Here is an 8,945-nt window from a genome sequence, read left to right as displayed (position 1 = left end):
TACTAACATGCAAACCTGCTGTAACACACACACTCATTCTAACACCATATACTTACACATTCATGCATTCAATCTCCCTAGGCTCACCCCTGATACTCTAACACAATATGCTGACATAACCACTCACGTTAACAACACACACACATGCTAACACCAAATACTAACACACTCATGCTATCAGCATACACACTCATACTAACACCCATCCACATATGCACGCTAACATCCAATACTAAGCCACACATTTGTACTCACACTACAAGTACAGACTATAACACCATATGCCAACACACACTCTCACTAATCCACAAATTCTAACATAAAGTTGCACTTTCAGGATAATCATTTCATATCATCCTGGCTTTAAATTCTTGCCTTTTCTTAACACACCATATTGCTACCGTTACGTCCTTTCTAATCAATGCTAGCTATTATTTTGGTGATTTTCTAGCAATGGCAGAGCAATATTAGAAATAGCAGCACACAAGTAATTTACGACGACATGCATTAACATTGGACTATTGTTACACTACAACTCCTACTGAACAAGTTCTAAAATATTAACCTAAAACCATTCACTATATTATGTCTTAGATATGATGTCATACTTAACAACACTATATACAGTATGTGCACCAACCACTCCACCTAGCATTCAAAGGGTTGGCACACCATCGAAGGTCATATAACACAGTAATAAATAAATGATAATGGAGCAGTAACAGGGTGCTGTTAGATTCCAGTTAAGATCGTACCAACAACAGGATACAGAGTCTTTATGCCAATAACATTTCATTGGCAGTGATTGTGCGTCATCTGCTCTAAAACCTTTCGTAATGAGGCCATCCTGTTCCTTGTGAAAGAAGAACAACTACAATCATTTATATTAATAGGGAGTCCTCTGTTCTTTTTTCCTCTTTTGATTTTTGTTTAAATACATCAGTAATGTGTTCTTGGTAGCTGTTCTAGAACCAAATTATATTATACAATATTGAGACAGTGGGATTTCATCTTTAACCGAACCTTAAAACAGAAAAGTGTAATATAACTAAGGGGCAGTAACCCACCTTCTAGCCACTAGATGTTATAATAAAGCATCAAATCCTTCAGTATAAAAAGGAGACTTAATTGAGTTGGTATTCTATTAAATATTGAATTGTAGATGAGTTACAGCGAAAACATTTTAATGGCCTGTATTAATAGTACAGTTTATCCTGTGAGAATAATATGAGTTATACCAGACAGGTAAGGCAAATTGGGGCCTATTCACTAAAGAACAAGTTTGTGGAAGAGTCGACCTCCCTGATAGCGGTATACTTAATAAAGGCCAACCCTGAGTTTCTCCTGTGTGAAGGAATGAGTTAGCCCTGTATAATGTATAGTAAAATCATTAAGGACGGTTTTAGGAAATGTGCCACAGCACTAAACACTATTAGTAACTAGGACCCCTAATAATTTTACATCAACTAACACAGAAATAATTGCGTGTGTGTGGATTCTGTACCAAATGTACTATTTATTTAGGTTGTACATTGTATTTTGTTTGAATGCACTCATTGACCACCATAGATGAACACAGATACAGTGATGGCGGAACTATATACTATACACGGTTGGCATACTATATATATGCCAACCGTGTTTGTTTGAAGCACAAAGAGGAATAGGTTAACTATATGTTCCTTGGTGATGGGTATTGCTGGTTTGGTGGCTACACGTTAACTCTAATGGCAGTGCGTTTTTCCAGCAAGAAATTTGACGAGGGATGTGCATAGTTTTGTTTCACATAACTTAATAATTTCTATGTTTAGTGCTAGTCCTCTATGGGAAACTTTACTGATTTATTATTTGCTGAGTACTTGTAACTGGCTGTCCTTGCTTTGACAGCTCTCACAGAAAAACACAACACTGCATTCTGTTGGAATCTCCCTCGGCTGTGAATTATTTATGTGCAAGCGTCCAAACCCAGACCCCAGGTTCTTTTTTGCAATGCGGATTGTGGTCTTCTCCCTTTGGATGATATTATCCAGGTTTCTGTGTGCTTCCCCTTCAGCAACCAACAGGGGGCACTGCCCCTCCCTGACTGCCTGCATTGAAGAGATCTTTATCACCAATAACGCAGTCCACTTCCATTTTTCCTAGATAATCCAGATTATTAAAATATTATTATATAAAATATTACCCCTACATTTTTTGTTGGGTAAAATTGGCAGTGTCTAGGTGACTGAAGGGAGGAATTTCTAATTTGTTAAAAAGTCTGGTTAAGGAAAGAATCGCTCTGAAATTGCAATTTGTAAAAACTGAACAGACAGGTGTCATTAAAAGGATGCATTAATGAGGGTCTTAGATCTGGAGGAAAGAACGTTTAGTATTAAAATCTATTTTTAATGGGCCCTCATTACCATACTCGTTTTATAACTCACACTTTTCCCCTAAATCAAACATTAAAAAGCTTGTAGTTTTCACTCCGACGCCTTCTATCTAAATTGTTAATAGCTAAAAGCAGCCACAGTTGGCTACTGAACGTTGTAGGGTCTGATGGCCTGATGCCAACAGGGTAGTTGAAAAACAAAGCGTTAAAGAATGCAAGAAAAAAACAAAATTATAAACTGATTCAATGTCAAACTTGTTCATGCAAGGGAAAGTGGAACTTGCACCACCCTGCTCAATATTTTGAAACACAAAATAATTATGTAAGTAATGCTTTATCTTACTCCCCTGCACTTGATCCTCTAGCACCCTGCAACCTTGGTCCACAAGACCTGCAATCAGTGTTCCTTCTAAGCTGTGCGTGCGCACATAGCATTTTTAGAGAGCGCACATGTCCAAAAATTGTGCGCACAACAGTTTTTCCCAAAAAAAGAAAAAAATTATATATTTTTTGAAACTTTATGCGGTGCGGATATTTTGCGCACAAAATTTTTGCTCTGTTAAACTTTTTGCACAAGAGAAATTTTCTGCGCACGCCAACTAAGAAAAATTAGATGGAACATTGCCTGCAATCCTTGTGGAGATCTGAAAATTGCAGGAACGTGGAACGTAACCACATAAATACTGAGGATGCAAACAATGGCTGGGTCCCCATACCCATATTTTGTGACACATATTGTCACATAAAGGCCGCAAGATGCAGCTTTATTTTTGGCAACACAAGGATTCGCATATAAGCAGTTGGACTGCCTGGTTGTTGACCTCTATTGGACCCTCAAATGTAGGGTATATCTCAATATACACCATCAACAATGCCTGGAATAAAGGTGAATCGTACGTGCCTTCTGGCAACAGGTCTCAAATCTGTCTCTGAAAATGCATGGGATGGAATGATAACCAAGGTGACACAGATAGAGGAACAGGCATACAGACATAAAGTGTCCTTCAGAAGAAGTTTTTTGACATGGGTATTTTGGACTATTGAGGACTAGAGAAAGAGATTTGTGTTGTTGTGTTTTCCTCTTTCTTTTATACGGTCTATTATATGTAAATTTGGTGAGGGGCCTATGGAGACGACAGCGTGATTTTACACAAGCAATTTGTAGTTTGTGTTTAATCCTCTTACTTGACTTGATGTTTGGTTTGTTCTACAGTTTGACTGTGGACCACCCCACTAAAAAGAAATGTGTATGTGAGTAAACTTAAAGGCATATAATGGCTGGAGTGTCCCTTTAACCCCTTAAGGACCAGGCTGTGTTTTACCTATTGTACCATTGGGACCGAGGCTGTTTTAATACTTTTGCGGTGTTCGTGTTTAGATGTAATTTTCTCTTCACTCATTTAGTGAACCCACACAAATTATATGTTGTTTTTTTCAGGACAAGAAGGGCTTTCTTCAGATACCATTGTTTTAATCATATTATCTAATTTCCCATAAAAAAAATAATAAAATATGATGAAAAATGTAAAAAAACCCCACATTTTCTGACTTTTACCCCAAAAATCTTTTACTCATCCAAAAAAGCTAATGAAAAAACCTACTAAATATATTCTACTATTTGTCCTGAGTTTAGAAATACCCAATGTTTTTATGTTTTTTTGCTTTTTTCTGCACGTTATGGAGCATTAAGTACAGGTAGCGTTTTGCTATTTCAAAACCATTTTTTCCAAATCTGGTAATTCTTCCCCCCATGTGCCATTTCGGGTATCTTTGAAGCCGGCCAATGCAATTTACCCCATCAAATAATATATTTTTGAAAACTAGACACCCCAAGGTATTTCAAATGTTAGTATTTTAACCCTTTCCATGCATAAGATTCTACCACCAGCCTTTGCCACACTTTGTGTTAGTATTTTTTTGGTATTTTTTTTTACACAAATTGTACTTTGGGTATACATTTATAGCTCCAGGTATACGTCACTATCAAACAACACCCTAATATGTGTTCAATAACATCTCTCGAGTACAGTGATACCACCCATGCATGGGTTTGACTGCTGTTTGGGGTTAAAAGGCCACATTTGGGAAGTGCGCTTTTTTCCCCCTATTTTGGTCAGTCTGTGCCTATGCCCTATCTTTGAGCCTGGCCACTACAATTTACCTCATAAAACCATATATTTTTGAAAACTAGACACCCCAAGGTACTTAAAATGGTAGTATTTAACCCTTTCCATGCATCAGATTCTACCACCAGCCTTTGCCACACTTTGTGGTAGTATTTTTTTTTATTTTTTTTTATATTTTTTTTCACACAAATTGTACTTTGGGTATAAATTTATAGCTCCAGGTATACGTCACTATCAAACAACACCCTAATATGTGTTCAGGAACATCTCCCGAGTTCATTCATACCCCACATGTATGGGTTTGTCTGGTGTTTGAGATTAAAATGCCACATTTTGGAAGTGCGCTTTTTTTTCCCCCCATTTCGGTCAGTCTGTGCCTATGCCCTATCTTTGAGCCCGGCCACTCCAATTTACCCCATCAAACCATTCATTTTTTTAAATTAGACACCCCTTGGGTATTTGAAATGCTTTTATTTAAATTTTTCCACGTCAGGATTTTTGGGAAGATACAGCGCTAATTTTAGCACTTGCTCATAATAATAAACTTTATTTTTTTATTTTATTTATTTTACTCTTTTTGGACTTTTTTTTTACATTTTGCTGGAACTGGATAGTTCCTCTAAAGCATAATAATTTTTAAATGTATATGTTTTTTTAAGCTTTTTCATTTTTTCTTTTTTCTTTTTTTTCTTTTTTTTTTAAATATTTTACTAATCACATAGTGATTAGAAAGCTGGCCTCCATTGACTTGTATGGTTGAATGCAGTACCTGTATTCAACCAGCAAGTGGAGCCAGAGTTCTCTAGAAGGTCAGGAGACTGTCTAGCGAACTTTTTCAACTTTATTATTTTTTTCCCGGACCGCCGCCATCTTGCGGATGGTGAAGACTGCGTGCAGCTGCGGCTGTGACCGCTCTCCGGAGCGGTCACAGTCCATCAAGAGGTAAGTGTTTGGTGTCGCTGGATGCCTCCTGATCGAGGCATTCCAGCGACACCATTGAAGTTTAGGAGGTGATCGTTGATCGCCTCCTAAACGCTTTTAAAACGGGCGTCCGCCGCCATACAATGTATGGCGGCTGTTGACGCCCCGGGGAGGGGCCAGACATGGCCCATCATGCCGATCTCGGTGTTGCTGAATGCCTCGACATCGAGGCATTACAGCAACACCGTTTAAGCTTAGAAAGTGATCATTGATCACTTTCTAAGCTTGTTTAAGTCTGATGACGTGTCAGGCACGTCATAGGTCGTTAAGTGACCGTTTTGCATGACGTGCCTGACCCGGCAATGGACGTTAAGGGGTTAAAGGAAAGACATGATGAAAGATGTAGCTTTAGTGGGGAGGGGGGGGGATCTAAAACAAGAGATCATAGTCTGAAATTCAACGATCAGAGACTGGGATCTAACGTTGCCCTTGTAGAAGCCCTGTCTTTGTACTTTGAGTTTTGATAAACTCAAATACTGACTGAAAAAAAAATCATAAACAATAGAAATATGAGCTCTGCTAGATTCCATCTCTATGATAGAATCATACAATGGTGATGGGTTAAGATATGTGGTTGATAGGTGAAGGATTACAATGACTAGACCTTTCTAGTCAGAACACCTAAAGCTATACGTTATCATGCAGAGACTTGATAAAATGTTGAAATATGTCTGCCACTGCTGCTCTGTGATATGGATATAGACATCTGCTTGTGAGACAAGATAAGGCATATGGCGCATTGCCCACATAAATGCATCACTAGATGCGTAACATATTAATCATGCATATTACGCAACATTAGCAATCGCTATTGTTCATTACCTTCACAGTTATTTGTATTGACATAAAACAAGATACAACTGTGACGCATATTATTAAAATGTTCCAACCTAGGAAGATTTAACTAAAAGTATAGAATTTGCCTGGAGATAAGAACCATTTGGGCCATCTTAATGCCTATCCCATGCATGTTTAAATTCTCACTGTAATAGCCTCTACCACTTCTAATGGGCACACACAGGAAATTTCTGGCCCTGGTTAGCCGGAGCCCTCCCCTGTGGGATGCGGGTAGGAGGTCCCCCCGACGTTAGTGGGTGGTCCTGCTGTCGTCGTGGGCAGTCCTGCCGCCATCAGTTGGCGACCCTGCTGACGGGACACACGCTGTTGTTAATGAGAAAGTGGACAAGAAGTAGGGTGTGCCACAACACTGCTTTGGCATCCCTGTTTCCTCATAGTGACTTGGAAACCCTGAGAAGCGGTGCTTTCCCCGGAGTCTCCCTGGTATACTAATGGAAAGGTTATTCCAGCTATCTACCACAATCTCTGTAAAGTAAAACATTCTTACATTACTTTAAAACCTGTCTTTCTATCTTAAGACTACAATCACCTGTTGTAACATTTCTCCTTTGAGTGGTTAGCATACTGTAGTGTAATGCTGGCAACCTAACATAATTGGGCCTGTTCGCTAAAAGGAGAATTGGCAGGAGTTTGCAAGAGAGTTTGGTTTCAACTCCCTTTGTCCATTATTAAGGGCCAATGCTGGTAGGTTTCTTCATCAATAAGAGCCGAGCTAACTGATTTGTGCATCATTTAATGTCTGATCAAACTGTGAAAATTCTCACTGATTTAATTCTGCATTTTACAAGACCAAAAATCTTCTTTCTGAGGAAACTCACTTGCATTGGCCCTTCATAACGTATAGTGAAGGGAGAGAGTTAAAACCACAACTTTCCTGTCAACGCTAACTTTATATACTTTTCTTTTGTAAATGAGCGCATTAACGGGACTCTCCAGCATACCTGGGAACCTGGGCTCCGGCTACCCGGAGCCTTTCCTTGTGGGACGTGGCCAGGACTGGCCACTGATGTCAGTGGGTGGTCCCGCTGACGCCGGGGGGCGTTCCCGCTGACGCCGGGGGGTTCCCGGCGTGTCAAGACACTGCTCCCGTGACCTGGAAGATTGGGGTCTTGACCCGGAGAGTTCCCAGGTATGCTCTCCAGTCATCACGTGAACCTTGCTTCCAGTGGCGTCGCTACAGGGGGGCAATTGCCCCCCCAGGATATTCCTTGCCCCCCCTGTTGCCCCCCGCCGAATTTGGAGTCACCCAGGACAGTCCCGCAATGGGACTTTAACCCCTTGACTGCTAACGACGGCATGGTGCCGTCGCTAGCAGTCCCAGTCAGGTGCTAACGACGGCACCATGCCGTCACTAGCACTACCCTACCTTGATGGAGGTCTGTGGACCTCCATCACCACCTACCCCGGCGATCTGCCCCTCAAACTGAAGGGCATCACCGGGGCCACCCGATCCGCCCGGTGACGTCTCGCGCAATGACGCGATGACGTCACCGCGCAACTTTATTAACAACTGACAATTGTCAGTTAAATGGGAGTTCCCCCTGACGCCAATGGGACGTCCCGCTGACATCGGGGCAGTCCCGCTGGCGTCGGGGACGGTCCCGCTGCTGGAAAGGGAAATGAGCGGGGAGCGGGGCGTGTCAATACCCCGAGACCCAGAGAACCGGTGCTTCACCCAGCAATCTCCGGGTCAAACCCAGAGCATTCCCAGGTATGCTGATACACGTCAATGCCACTCATCTATTCTTGAATTTCTTTAAATTGCAACATCATGTCCTGCCTTTTTAGCCTACTTTGCTTTGCAAGACAGGCTCTATTTAATTAATGTTTAGATTCAACAGGGCCGGCAGTAATCATGCCTGGGTGTGTCTACTATCAACTAAATTTGGTTAATTGGTTGATTTAGTAAACTAAACTAAAACATTAGTTGGATGATCTGAAACATTTAAGTTCTTGCAAAAAATAGAAGGAATTGAGAAAGGGGCAATTATTTTTTCACAGCACTGTATACTAAAACATACTCAATCACACAGCATCACCTCTTGCGTCTCTCATATGTATCACAATGTACTTCTCGCACATCTCTCACAACTAACCTCATTCCCTTACCTTGCCTGGAGCTCTTCCTTATATCTGCTTCCACATGCTGTCTGATAATTTGCGTGGCGTTACGTAAAAACGCAGTGCTCCTGCTGGTTGAAGTCCAAGAATTTTGGACCAGCTCAAGGGGCAATTGCTCCCCCTCCCCCAGAGCTAGCCCACCCCTGCTTACAGCCCTAATACATTTTGTGTTATGTGTATAAGTTCAAAAGAAAGCACTATCTGTCATGGGAAGAATAATGTATTATTTGTCTGGGTAATGTAAATTAAAGTCTTCATATTTGAAGACTCTCAGACTCTCTTATAAAGTTCCCAGACATGACTACTTACTTTTACTATAAAGGGGTTTATTTGTCCTTTTAAGACTTAAGCTCAAGGTTTTGCGATGTATTGCTTGCACATCCCACCGCTAGGTGGCGCTATTCTGTAGCGCGCCGCTCTATTTAGCCTTGTTGTTTCCTCTTAACCGGAGGCCTATGCCGCTCTTTACTCTGTGTTTCCCTTACTGG

Source organism: Sceloporus occidentalis, unplaced genomic scaffold (genome assembly GCF_023333645.1).
Source record: "Sceloporus occidentalis isolate IW3139 unplaced genomic scaffold, rSceOcc1.0.p SCAF_175, whole genome shotgun sequence".
NCBI lineage: Eukaryota > Metazoa > Chordata > Lepidosauria > Squamata > Phrynosomatidae > Sceloporus > Sceloporus occidentalis.
The sequence above is the reverse complement of the archived record's forward strand: the minus strand, read 5'-3'. Positions refer to the sequence as shown.